Below are 12,709 nucleotides of genomic sequence, written 5' to 3' on the forward strand. Positions count from 1 at the left end.
TCAACAATCGGTTCCAGGCTCCCCAATGCTCTCTGTGGAGAGAAAATTGCCAGATTTTTACCCTTTTAATGCCCTTGGTTATGTTTGCCTCTTCTCAAAGATTACATGGCTGCACAGAGGAGCAAGGCTGAAAATGCCTTGAAGTAATCTGTTGGCTGCACTTGTGACCTTTAGTCAGAAAATGCATGGGCTCTTGTCTCACTTTGGGTAGTGCAGCGGTTAGTTCAACTATATTACAGTGGCACTGATGAGTACATGGATGTGAGGGGATTGGAGGGTTATGGGCAGGGAGTAGGTAGGTGGAACTAGTTGGAGTTTCATGTAAATCGGTGCGGACTAGAAGGGCCAATATGGCCTGTTTCCGTACTGTTATTGCTATATGGTTATTATATGGAATATGGTTGTGAGCTGTGGCACAAGGCATTTTACTTAAGGCAGAACTAAAGGTTGAATATGTTTCAAGTTCTCTTGCAGAGGCTCTTGTGCTACAATGTCTGTTATGTACTCTAACAAATTGGAGGGTTGTGCCCCATACAGACAAGCAGCTCCAACTGCATTTTAATAAGGTCTAACATATTCAAAACCCATGCAAATATGGTTTGTGTTTCATTTTACAATTTTTACACTAACACAAAGGAAAGTCAGATTGTTATTCATTTTATTAAAATCTAGTGATTGGTTATATGTAAAAGCATGGCAAGAGGATCAACTAAAACCTGCCTGGGATGGTCCCTGCTGTGTACTTTTAATTACAGACACCGCAGTAAGAACAAGAGAGAAAGGCTGGACCCACATTCAAAGAATTAAACCAGCTTCTGAACCACAACATCACGACACACAGATTCAACCCTCAACCTGGCGTGCAGTTCCTCATCCTTCAGACCTGAAACTTACACTGCGCCGTGACAACGTGCCGTAATGTTACATTTATTGTTGTATTTTTTAACTGTTTATACATTTATTGTTGTATTTTTAACTGTTTATTTTTTTAACTGTTTATTCATTTATTGGGGTATTGTTTGTTAACTGTTTATGTCACTTCATTACTCGCTATGTTTTAAGTCCTCCTGGAATAGGGGCAGCAGAGGTTACAATTGTGCTCCTTTAGAATGTAGACAGGGCATAGATTTAATGTATAGTCATAGTGGGATATGGGTTAACAAGGGATTCCAATACGGACCAGGGGAACTGAACAGCTTTAGTGGAGTACATCTAATTTGTTTCTTAGCCTACACAGGTATTAAAGACAGAAGTTTTGAGGCGATAGCACAAAGGACATGGTGGGACAAAGACAGACAGAATGGTAGTCAGGATTGTACATGTCGCAGAGAGAGAGTTAATACATATGCTAATGTACACAGACAGGCTGCAACTCACAAGTTCAATGATACCCATGCTAATGTTAGCAGACAAGCTGCAACACACAGTTAAATCACAAGAAACAATCGCCCCAGCTTGGTCTCTTTTCATCACCCCGTGAAGGGGAGCACCAGTTACCAACAACGTGAGCTGCTTGACACTTTAATATCAGGCTCCAGACAACCTTCGGAGATCGCTGGCCCTAGGGTTCGGGGCTGAAGAGGACATCAGATACTAGCCACAATTCAACGGAACCGCCTGACTACTGCTACTCGTTCGCTGCTGAAGGCAGCGTTTCTCACAGACTTCGTCAGGACAATGCTTACAAAAGTCGGGTGGTTAAAAGACACTGCTTCAATGTTTCAACGTGAATCTGCCCATGCCCATGTTCAGACGTGGCAACTTCGGACTGATGTGGGATGGACTAGACTCTTTACTGAGAACTGGAGCCTGATACTCACAACCCTAATAAGCAGCTGGACTCGCTACTCTGACCTTCATGGTGCTCCCCTACCTAAAGACTTTACACAGGTGTTACAATTCGGTTATTGACCAGCTGGGTAAAACTACACCTTACACTTGAAAGATCAGTATTACTGATCTAAAAGAAAAGTGAGGAAGGGGGGTGGGGGGGATCAGTCACACTGACACTAGTAACCAAAGATCAGTAACACTGATCATGGTGAAAGATCAGTATTACTGATCTAAAAGAAAAGTGAGGATTGTGAGAGATGGGAAAATTGATCTAAAATTATGAACATGGAAGAAACTAAAGTTCATCAGTAAATGGCTGTAACCAGTACAAACAGGATAAGCTTGGGGGTTAGGATGCAGGAAAGCAGAGTCAGCACGATTAACATAAGAATCTTCTAGTCTTTGTGACAAGACCATAAGACTAAGAAAAGGAATGGTAAGGAACAATAGAATGTAGGAAGTTGAGGTAGTCTGGATCAGATAAGGGTCTCCTAGCCCTGGACAGAAGTACCAAGTCCTACATATCTAATTAGCTAACCATACACAGATTTATACATATGAAATTAGCCAACCCTAGATAGAATGAGTCAACTCTGCATATCAAGAGACTGTAGCCCCGAGAATCAGGAAGGTGTGAATAAGGACAATAACATGAAGGGACACCGACAGGATACCCCTGGTCCTCCAAGTGTACTGAAACTGCACGTAGGCAGGAAGGATTACCTATGCCCAACCCATCCAGGGGGCAGAAGAATGTAAGGGGGGAGGGCACTCTGATACTGAAATTGACTGTATAAAAGTTGGGTGAGCCCCAGTGTGTGTGTGTATTCCCAGGGTAAGGGGAAGCACCCAACTTTGCATTGTTGTAGTAATAAATGTCCTTTGTTCTCAATTTTTGTCTCGAGCAATTTCTTTAAAGGTACTTTAATTTCTAACACCATCTTCTTATACAACCTCACCATAACTTCCCAACTCCTATTTTCTTTTTGTTAATTAATGAAGGCCAAGATGACAAAAGCTGGCTTTAGATCCCTGTCGTCCTGTGACACCACTTTCATGGAATTATGCAACTGTGTTTTATCTCTTGCTGCCGATTTCTATCACTTGGCTGTTCAATTTCATAATGTTGGCTTCTGGACTATTTTATTGTGCCCCTTGATCTAGAGAGTTCTGGCAGAACAAAGCAATTTTGTTTTCTTTTGTCAGGTCAAATTTTGTCACATTGATCCAAAAACAAATATTTTCACCATTCCTTCATTTCAGATTCTCTGCAGCTGTCGTATTGAACCTCACAGTGACGGCATCGTGTTTGTCTTGTTTATCCTTTACCCCTCCATCCAGACAGATGTGCTGATCAACGAGTCGACGCCACTCATCCAGCACCACTGCCATTTCTGCTGCTCGGGCTTTTCATCCCACGTGTTCATTTTGTTATTTCTCCTCTTCTTTTTCTCAGCAAAGAGAATCAGGTTTGTTTGAGTATCTTTCAGAATCCCAGTGAAAGGTTATCGACCTGAATGTTTTAACTCCGATTATTTTTCCAGTAGATGACCTGCTGAGTATTTCCAGCGTTGAGTTTTTATTTTACTTTCTTGGTGTATTACTGAGTGCTTTGAATGGGAGAAGAAATGTGGGTTGGGTTAAGTTGAGATGTCTCGATCATGGAGTGAATTTAGAAAAATAGACGTAAAAGTGGAGGGTGCATGGAAATTGTTCATTAATCTTTTCAAATTGATTTTGGAGCTATGATTGTTTTCTGATGTATGCACAGTGTTCAGAATTAAATTTTTTTTGTGATGAACATGTCTCAAAATTTGTCATATTGTGGCAACAAAACAGGTGCAAATATTGTTCTAAATTACATTTTAAAAAAAGAAATTCATTTGTGCAAAATGAAGAGTAAGTGAGAGTGACTGTGTTTCCTTGTCCATTCGGAAATCTGATGGCAGTGGGGGAGAAGCTATGCTTGTACTTTTGGGTGTTCATCTTCAGGCTCCTGGACCTGTTTTCCTGGTGATCACAGTGTGAAGAAGGCCTGGTCTGGGTGGTGAGGGTCCCTGAGGATAGAGGTTGTTTTCTTGAGACTCCGCCTCTCGGAGAAGTCCTTGATACATGGGCCAGAAAGCGCGGGATACTCATATGGCTTAATTTAAACCTGCTGGCAGCAAACTCTTAATGATGTCCCACCTTGTCCCGTGGAGCCCGGCACACTATACCCATATGACAGTTTACAGCACGGTAGCAGGCCATATCGGCCCTTCGAGTCCGTGCCAGTTCACATGAACAACTCCACTAGTTTCCCCCTCCCACACTCTGCCCATATCCCTCCAACCCCTTCATATACATGTACACATCCAACCTTCTCTTAAGTCACAGAATGGACACTGCTGCAATTATCTCTTCTGGAAGATCATTCCATTCTGCCACCACTCTCTGAGTGAAGAAGCATCCTCCAACATTTCTCCTAAAGCTTTACTCCTTACCCTTAACTCATGCCCTCTTGTTCCAACCTCCCCTGCCCTCAGGGGAAAGACTCTACTCATATCTAGTCTATCTATTCCCTTCAAAATTTTAAATACCTCTATCATAACCCCCTTCAACCATCTACATTCTAATGAATAAAGTCGCAATCTCCTTAATCCTTCTCTGTGCTCTTGATGTTGTTAGTCAGGCAACATTTTTGTAAATCTTCTCTGCACCCTTTCCACCTTATCTATATCCTTCTAATAAATGGAGATCAGAACTGAACACAATTCTCCAAACTTGGCCTCACCAATGCCTTAAACAGCTATACTCTAGACTATGCTAGGATTTATGAAGGCCAGCATGCCCTGTCTACATGGGAATCCAACCTCAGTGAACCATGTACCATAACTCCAAGATCCCCCTGTTCCTCTTCATTCCCCTTAACTGTATTTGTCAACATTAAAATCCATCTGGCATCTTTCAGTCTACTATTCCAAACAAACCAAGAAAACCTTCCTCACTATTTTCGTATCTTCTGCATATTTTCTCACCCAATTAACCACCCCCCCGCATCCAAATCATGAATATAAATGATAAACAACAGGGGACTCAGCACCGATCCCTGAGGCACACTGCTCGTCACAGGCTTCCATCCTGACAGACAGTTGTCCACCATGACTTTCTGCTGTCTGTTTCACAGCCACCTCTGAACCCATCTCACTATCTATTAATCCCTAGTGACTGAACCTTCCTAACTAACTTTACATGCGGAACATTATCAAAAGCCTTACTAAAATTCAAATAGATCTCATCACCTGATCTACTTTTCTCATCAAAAATTCAACAATATTCATCGAACATGATTTTCCCTTCACAAACCCATGCTGGGTGCCCCTGATCCCTCCCTGCCTATCCAGATATTTGTACATACTATCTCGAAGAATACCCTCCATAACTTTTGCCACCACCAAACTCAAACTTATTGGCCGATAATTATTTGGCCTACACCTTGAGCTCACCTGATAAACTGCGCAGGCTTTTTGAATTTCATAGGATGCCACTTGGGTTGAAGAATGCCGTTCAAACCTACCACGGATCAGGGCCTGCAGAAATTCTTGGGCAGGAAAAACTTCAGCATTCCAGCAGCTGCTGACATTCTTTGTCCACGGTTTCCGATCCTCACCACAAAGCACAGGGACGTTCCCTGGACAACAGAGGTTGAATTTGTGATGCTCAAGATGCTTTAGTCAATGCAGCAACGCTCCCCCATCCTAACCCCGACACTTCCTTGACATTTAGTTCTGATGCCTCGAGTACGGCCCTGGGTGTGGTTGTTGAGCAGTATGTTGATGGCCATTGCCAACCCCTTGCGTTCTTTAGCCAACATCTATAGCCATTGGAGATGAAATACAGTGCATTGTATCAAGCGACACGGCACTTCCGATTTGTTTTGGAGGGTCAGTATTTCACTGTGTTCACAGACCACCAGCCACTCGTTTTTGCCTTCATCAAAATAACGGATCCATGGTCGACAAGACAGCAGGGTCACTGTCATACAATTCAGAATTTACCATGGATGTGCACTATATTTCTGGTAAAAACAATGGCGTCACGAATATGCTGATCAGACTGACTGTATATCATATTCAGGGTGACATTGATATTCCGGAATTAGCCAGTGTCCAGGCAATGGACCCCGATGTTCAGGCATACAGTACGGCCATGACTAACCTGGACATACAGCAGGTGGCAGCACAACTGGGCTGCCAACCTTACTTTGTGACATGTCTTTGGGCTACACTAGACCAGTGATTCCGCCATCTTGGAGGCAATACCTTTTTGACCAGATACACAGCTTGTCTCATCCATCCATCAGAACATCTGTCAAGCTCATGTCAAATAAATATTTATGGCATGGTCTGAAAAAAGGCATTGCGTAATGTGTCTGCACATGTACCTCCTGCCAGACTGTCAAAATTCAGTGCCACACTAAGGCACCTCTTCAACCATTCCTGGCGGTACACAGATTGTTGTAACACGTGCAAGTGAACCTGCTCGGACCATTGCCAGTATCTCAAAACATGAGATAGATTCTAACAGTCATAGAACGTTTCACGTGCTGGCCAGAGGCCATCCCATTGCCATCCAGTGACACTGAGATAAGGGCCAGAAAATTCATCATCTTCACACCCTAAACTGATCTAATTTTTTTTTTATGATATATTTTTATTCTGTAATATTATTGTTTAATATCTCTGTATTAATTCATTACTTACTATGTATTTTTTATATCTCTTTGAACTGTATGTGTTTATAAATTATAATAATAATAAAAAGATTGAAAAAGAAAAGAAAGAACATTCATCATCAATTGGATGGCTAGATTTGGTTTCCCGACCCACAATTACTTCAGTCCGCAGAACACAATTCACCCACAGTCCAACGGCCTTGTGGAACGTTTCCACCGGCAACTGAAGGCCCGATTCACCGGTCTAAATTAGGTCGATGAGTTGCCATGGGTTCTATTGGAGTGCGCCCGGCTCCAAAGGAAGACATGTCTGCATTGTCCGAAGAGTTGGTTTATGGTACGGTCCTTGCAGTTTCTTGGGACATTCATTTCACAACGAACTCTGATCTGAACGTTCTTCAGCAGCTTCGACGTGGTGTTGCGATCACCTTTTCCTACCCACTGGCATGGAACCTCTAAACAGAATGTACCCCCATCACTCCTGGACACTGATTTTGTTTTTGTGTGCAGACTGGTCCCACGAATGCCGTTACGACCATATGAGGGCCATTGTCGTGTGGTGAAGAAGGATGGGGTTGTGTATACTATGGACATTGGGGGACATTGTAGCTGTTTCATGTGGACAGACTCAAGCCTGCCCATGTAGATCCCACTTCACCCATTCAGTGCCCCCTGCACAGACGGCGAGGGCGTCCACCTAAGGTGCATGCAGCAGGTGCTTTAGTTTCTGGTAATGGTTCTTGGGGGGCGGGTAGCAGCTGTGTAATGGGCTGAGTGGGCACGGTTCTTTGGCGGGCATGTGAAATCATAAGACAAACAGGCATCCATTTAATTGACCATCCTCGCGTGGTGCTGCATGCCGAGGAACGACACGTTGATCTGTGGATTCTCCTGACAGAAGGTGCAGGACACTCACAGGGCTTAATATAAACCTGCGGTCCTGTGGATCGGCAGCAAATACATAATGATGTCCCATGGAGCCCGGGACACGCTGTAAATAAAATAAGCCTGTAAAGTCTGAATAAAGCAATCTTGTGTTGACTAACCTGGTGTGTGTGTGTGTGTGTGTGTGTGTGTGCGTGTGTGTGTGTATTGCTTTAGTAGCTCTATCGAAGTAGCTGCTACATATATAAATATTTTGGATGATTATTGTACTTACAGGATACTTTTCATCCATCTCACAGCCTGTGGGAAGAAACTATTACCCAGCCTGGCGGCCCTGATTTTGATGAAGGACCTGGTTAAATATGCTGTGCATTGGATGGAAATGGTCTTTTTACAATTCCTTGAGCCCTATTTGAACAAGACTCCCAGTAAATGTCACCTACAGGAGAAAGGGAGACCCCAGTGATATTCACAACTCTTTGCATCATTCCTGTCTGATGCTTGCCAGCTACTAGACCATCGAATGATGCAGCCAGACAGGAGACTCAACTGCACTCCTGTAAAGTCTCAGGAATAGAGCTGTTGGCCTTGACCTCCTCAGTCTCCTTTGGAATTGTAGGCACTTCCTGACCAATAAGGAGGTGTGATTGTTTTGTGTATTAATACGTGTGCTGTATGGATGGGAATTTTATGTGATTGTATTGTCTATTCTTGCTCTTTAACAATCTTTAGTGGATAGAAGTAGTCATTGTACTTTAGGATGTACAATCATGTACTTTTTTTTCTTTTTCTTTGGCTTGGCTTCGCGGACGAAGATTTATGGAGGGGGTAAAAAGTCCACGTCAGCTGCAGGCTCGTTTGTGGCTGACCAGTCCGATGCGGGACAGGCAGACACGATTGCAGCGGTTGCAAGGGAAAATTGGTTGGTTGGGGTTGGGTGTTGGGTTTTTCCTCCTTTGCCTTTTGTCAGTGAGGTGGGCTCTGCGGTCTTCTTCAAAGGAGGCTGCTGCCCGCCAAACTGTGAGGCGCCAAGATGCACGGTTTGAGGCATTATCAGCCCACTGGCGGTGGTCAATGTGGCAGGCACCAAGAGATTTCTTTAGGCAGTCCTTGTACCTTTTCTTTGGTGCACCTCTGTCACGGTGGCCAGTGGAGAGCTCGCCATATAATACGATCTTGGGAAGGCGATGGTCCTCCATTCTGGAGACGTGACCCATCCAGCGCAGCTGGATCTTCAGCAGCGTGGACTCGATGCTGTCGACCTCTGCCATCTCGAGTACCTCGACGTTAGGGGTGTGAGCGCTCCAATGGATGTTGAGGATGGAGCGGAGACAACGCTGGTGGAAGCGTTCTAGGAGCCGTAGGTGGTGCCGGTAGAGGACCCATGATTCGGAGCCGAACAGGAGTGTGGGTATGACAACGGCTCTGTATACGCTTATCTTTGTGAGGTTTTTCAGTTGGTTGTTTTTCCAGACTCTTGTGTAGTCTTCCAAAGGCGCTATTTGCCTTGGCGAGTCTGTTGTCTATCTCATTGTCGATCCTTGCATCTGATGAAATGGTGCAGCCGAGATAGGTAAACTGGTTGACCGTTTTGAGTTTTGTGTGCCCGATGGAGATGTGGGGGGGCTGGTAGTCATGGTGGGGAGCTGGCTGATGGAGGACCTCAGTTTTCTTCAGGCTGACTTCCAGGCCAAACATTTTGGCAGTTTCCGCAAAGCAGGACGTCAAGCGCTGAAGAGCTGGCTCTGAATGGGCAACTAAAGCGGCATCATCTGCAAAGAGTAGTTCACGGACAAGTTTCTCTTGTGTCTTGGTGTGAGCTTGCAGGCGCCTCAGATTGAAGAGACTGCCATCCGTGCGGTACCGGATGTAAACAGCGTCTTCATTGTTGGGGTCTTTCATTTGCTTGCAATCATGTACAGATTGTCCTTAAATAGCCATTTGGCCCAGATGTCTATTCAGTCCAAGAATACTTTCGACCACAGGCAGATTTTGAACAATAACCCCATTCATTCTGCAACAACTGCCACTTAACTTTGCCAGTTGTTCAAAGGTAAACTATATGGGGAAAACACCACTGTCAACTCTTCTACCTTAAAGGAGTAAATATATTGAAATGGGCAGTAGATCAAGAGATGGAAACAGTGAAATCAGACAGAGGTGAGTGGCTGCTTAAAATTAGAAACATTCGTGTTCATGCTATAGAGTTTAAGGCTGCCCAGGAGGAATATAATGTGTTTTCTTTAAGATTGTTTACCCTCACCCTGGCGAAGGATGGGGCCAACAGACATGTTGCTGGAAGGGTTCGAGAATTGATATGTTAGGCCACAGGAAGCTCAAGTTTCGATCCACAGAGCACAGGTGTTTAGCAAAATGGCCACCCAGTCTGTATTTGGTCTTGTTGATATCGAGGTCAACTGAGTCTACCAAATATAGTAGATTAGGTAGGATGGGATGATTGTGAAACACTGCCTCACCTCGAAGATCTGATTGTGGCCTTGGATGGAGGTGAGAGGAGATGTAGGGACAAGTTTGGCAATTTCTGCAGTTCCAATGGGGACTACATGAGGTGGTGATGGGTGGAGAGGGAAGTGCCATCAAGGGAGTCACAGAAAGACGTGCCCCTGTGAAAAGAGGATATGAGTGGAGCGGGTTAGATGTAACAGGTTAGAGGATGGTGCTGAAGTTGGAAGTATTCAAGGATAACGTGTCAGATGTGGCAGCTGATGGGTGGTAAGTGAGAAACCTGAGGGATTCTGTCCTTGTTCTGCCAGAGAGCAGGTGGGGGAAGGGCAGAAAAAGAATTGGAGATAAGGGTGTAGGCTTTATCAAATACAGTATGGGGGAATCTGCATTTATTGAAGAAATAAGACATTTTGGGTGTCCTGGAGTAGAAGACCTCATCCTGGGACTGTTACCGGCCCAGAGGACCCCAAAACATAGCAGCAATAGTAAATCATTAAGACAAATGGTTATTTAAACAAACATTTTTAAATTTCTTTAAACAAAAAAACAGATCAAACTTTAACTTATCTCTATTAACTTAACAGCCTTACATTGCTCCCTTCCAATTCTAAGTGCAGGTGTCTTTAATATGTATAAAGTTCTTTGACACAACTCCAAGTTCACCGGTGTCTATCAATTCTTATACTGTGCACAGGTTCAACATTTATGAATTTTCACCAAGCTCTGGTGCTTAAAAGTAAACGTTTACGCTCCTGGAAGGCGCCTATTGGTTTCAGAGAGGGATTTCTTGCTCATTGGACACACAAAATCTGATTCGCTGTGATCATTCACTTTGGGGTCTTGCCAAAGAAACTCGCCCCATCAGAGTTTTCCAAATGATAATCTCTTCTGCAGGTCACCATTGAGTTCCTTTTTCTCCCTTATTTCAGGTGAAACACCATTTCTAGCCAGCCATTTCCTCTTGTATGGACAACAAGGTTTTTCAAAAGGCTGAACTGAGAACTCACAACCCGTCTTCAAAATGGGGTTTCAACAAGATGTCAGCTTGCCATCTCTCTCTCTCTTTTAGAAAAAAAGCCTATTTGGCCTCTCCTCTCTGCTTGCAAAACCACATGACCTTAGAACAGCAAACTGGAACCAGCCAGATGACTGCACCTGACCCAAACATCTGAGTCCATTCATCTGTTGCTTTAAAAACAATAATCCATTTATACTTAATTTTGAAATTATAGCAAAGCAGTCTCCTTGTTTTGCCTTTGCAAAGGCTCTCGGCGCCTGCATGACTCACTCTCAGCAAAGCTCTTGCAATTTATATAAGCTGTTTTGTGAAATGTTTGTGTTTGTTTGTAACCTCCACAACTCCTACAATCCATCTCTTTCAAAAACATATCTATATACAATGTAAAATATATAATCTGTCACAGGACAGATGCAGCAGAGGAGTTGTGATAAAATCAATGGTGTCCTTGCAAAAAAAAAATGGGAAGAGGTATAATCCAGGTAGCTCTGGTGAGTGGAGTTTGTAATAGTTTGAAACCTGAACCTCTATCTCTATTTCAGGAGACAATTTACTGTCATGTAATTTAAAAGTGTCATATCACACAAAATTGTTTTTTTCCTGCTTTAAGGCAGACATTCACCATTGGTAGAAATTGCCTGACATGCCTTTTGCAGTGAGAGAAAGAAGCAAAAGATAGTCGTGCTCTCTCTCTCCCCACCCCCCCCCCCACCCAACCATCCCAAACCCTGGGCCAAGTCACTGAGGGTCTGTGGATTCTCTTTCAATGGTCACAGACCATCCAAGTCATTGGCAATGCAAGCTCCAGTTTTGAACCTCTGACACAATTAGGAACCATTTAGCACCAACTCATATCCCAAGTCTGATACCTGATACCCTTTTAGCCGGTTTAGAAACCGTCTCTAGCAATCCACAGCCTAGTGTGAGTTCCTTGACTGCTTTCTCCAGAAGCCCATAGCCTGCGTGGGTTTCTCTCCTCAAATTACCAACAGCCTGACAGATATGTTGGTCCTACAGATGCAGGACCCCTCACTGTTCTGCTTCCATGGTCACTGCCCCGTGGAATGAATCCTCTGCTTCTCAGATGTTGATGGTGTGTGGTCTTCCTGTTTTCTGGTCCCATGTGTTGGTCCTCCGCTTCACCAGAGTTCGTGGTGGCGAGGAAATCTAACACATCTAAATAAAAATTTTACAGCTTAGAGGAGAATCTCGCATGTCTAGAGGGATTGAAAGGGCATTTTTACAATTTGAAGCCTTATATTTGAATATTCAGGTGCCAAATTTGCAAAAGCATAGAGTATATATTTCTCAAGCTTTAAGTAATTTTTTCTAAAGGAATACAACTTTGAATTTTTGCATGTCATCTTGGCATCCCTAAAATTATATCTGATATCCAATAAATGCAATACATTTCCTCATCACCGCTAACATTAATTAAACAAATTTCAATTGATACTTTAATAGTTTTAATTTGGGCCTTGTTCCTTCAATATTTCCTAATAAAAATAAGGTTGGATTTTGTGGAAAAACAGCTCCTATAACTTGTTCCAAAAAAATATGTAATTCTCCCCAAAAAGATCTTGCATTAAGACAAAGCTAAGTTGTATGCAAGAAAGTTGCTACATCTTCACCACACCTCAAACATTGATCTGATAATTCTGATTTCATTTTTTCTTCTATTCAATTTCTCTGGTGTAAGAAGTAACTGCAGAAGAAAAACTAGTTGTGAATTCCTTCCTCACTGCTGCTGCAGTGTGGAACTCTGGTCAATCGATCCAAAATGCTGAGTTGAA

This window comes from Narcine bancroftii, chromosome 11 (genome assembly GCF_036971445.1).
Source record: "Narcine bancroftii isolate sNarBan1 chromosome 11, sNarBan1.hap1, whole genome shotgun sequence".
NCBI lineage: Eukaryota > Metazoa > Chordata > Chondrichthyes > Torpediniformes > Narcinidae > Narcine > Narcine bancroftii.